We start from the raw sequence: 1,711 nt of genomic DNA on the forward strand, positions 1-1,711 counted from the left end.
TAGCAATAGATAAAATTTAAAACTATAATTTAAAACTATTCAAGAAAGTACACACAAAACAAGGCAACGCCGCGCGTCTGTTCGTTCAATTCCGAGCAAAATAGCGAGGCTCCACGAAGTTGGGGCCTCGCTCGCCAAAGCGAGGCCCCATCGACAGGTCAGATTTTGATGCCAGACGAGACTTCTAGAGTATTAAGATATTCTTTGATATCACGCATCGGTGGTTCAGTGGTAGAATGCTCGCCTGCCACGCGGGCGGCCCGGGTTCGATTCCCGGCCGATGCAAGTTTTTTTTTACAATTTTTATCATTTATGATCAATTTTGAAAAATATGTGTGATTTTGCTACAATTACATAAATACCAGATATCACAGATAACAGCAGACATCTAGAACAATTCTGCTTTTTTTAATTCGCTACTGAAACACAAACAATATCGATATAGTATTGCATTAGCGATGTCACGAAGAGTAATTTTAAACTAGAGAGAATTGTTCGGATTTACACAAATATATGTCCGAGTTTTTAATAATTAAACATTTAATAATGCCAAAACGAAACAGTGTAATGACTAACAAAATGCTCAAAGTTTTCTCTTCTACTAAAAAAGGATGATTCAATTGTGATGTCATTTATAACGTATATATGCAATACAAATTAACACTTTTTTCCAGTGCCTATAATTTCCTCTTTAAATTAATGTCTGTCGCCTGTCCAGCGAGTCAGGGAAGAATATCACCAGACGACATCCAAAAATTGACAAATAATATATCTGTGAATCATAATGACAGACTCAAACTATCAGTCAGGTATTCTCTCGTTAGACAAACGTATATTTCATATCAATTAATTTTTTACTTAAGTATTGGAGCGCGCGATTTTTAAATTCATTGTTTCCAACCATGGACATTTAAATTTTGCGCTGGAGATTCAGGTGGTAGCGCTGTTGTAAAAAATGTCTAGTTGCCGCATATTTATTTATTTCCTGACATTGTCATTCGTTTTGACACTTCAGTTTTGTATTACGAGTTTTTGGTTTAAATAAATAGTGTTGTGATGGTTGTGATACTTTAAGGTTGGAAATGTTTACTAGCAGATCTTGCAGTCGAACATTGTTCTTTTTAGAACATTCTTTAATGCGCAGCGCACAAGATAGCTTAATAGCTGTAAAAATTCCATCGCAAGTTTATTAGAATATTAGCGTGTACCCGCGACTTCGTTCGCGTCGAATTAATCATTTGTAATGGTAAAGATAAAGCAAAGCAAGAATTTCCATTAACTTACAAACTGGATAAAATTTTCTCACATTTATGTCAGCATGAGAAAAAAAAATAATCGAAACCCCTCCTTATCGAACCTCTACACCCCACAGTCAGTCCGTTTGCCAAAAATCAGCTTTAAACGTCAAAGCAGTTTAAGCAGAATCGTGATTACTCAATGGTCATATTTTATGACGCACCCTGTATACATTTTAAAAAAAATCTTAAAATATGTAAAACAACAAAATAAAATATACGTGTTTAAGTGTTTTCTTTTTCCAAACCAAACAAAATAAAATATACGTGAAGAGTTTTACCGAAAAACTCACCGGTTTTTAAATAAAAATATTCTAATATTTGAGAGATGGTTTGGTTTTTACCCCCTTAGAATTCGAGTTATGAAAAATCCCTTCTTATCGAACCTCTACACCTTAAAAGTCAATCCGTTTTCC

The 1,711-nt window shown here is 34.5% G+C and overlaps 1 non-coding gene across 1 annotated transcript; it reads left to right on the forward strand.

The window, feature by feature from the left end:
• Positions 1-214: 214 nt before the first annotated feature.
• Positions 215-285, forward strand: Trnag-gcc. The gene has a single exon. It is a non-coding gene; the product is annotated as a tRNA-Gly (tRNA).
• Positions 286-1,711: the final 1,426 nt, after the last annotated feature.

The sequence above is a fragment of the Sitophilus oryzae genome, unplaced genomic scaffold (genome assembly GCF_002938485.1).
Source record: "Sitophilus oryzae breed Bouriz unplaced genomic scaffold, Soryzae_2.0 scaffold_1372_pilon_pilon, whole genome shotgun sequence".
NCBI lineage: Eukaryota > Metazoa > Arthropoda > Insecta > Coleoptera > Curculionidae > Sitophilus > Sitophilus oryzae.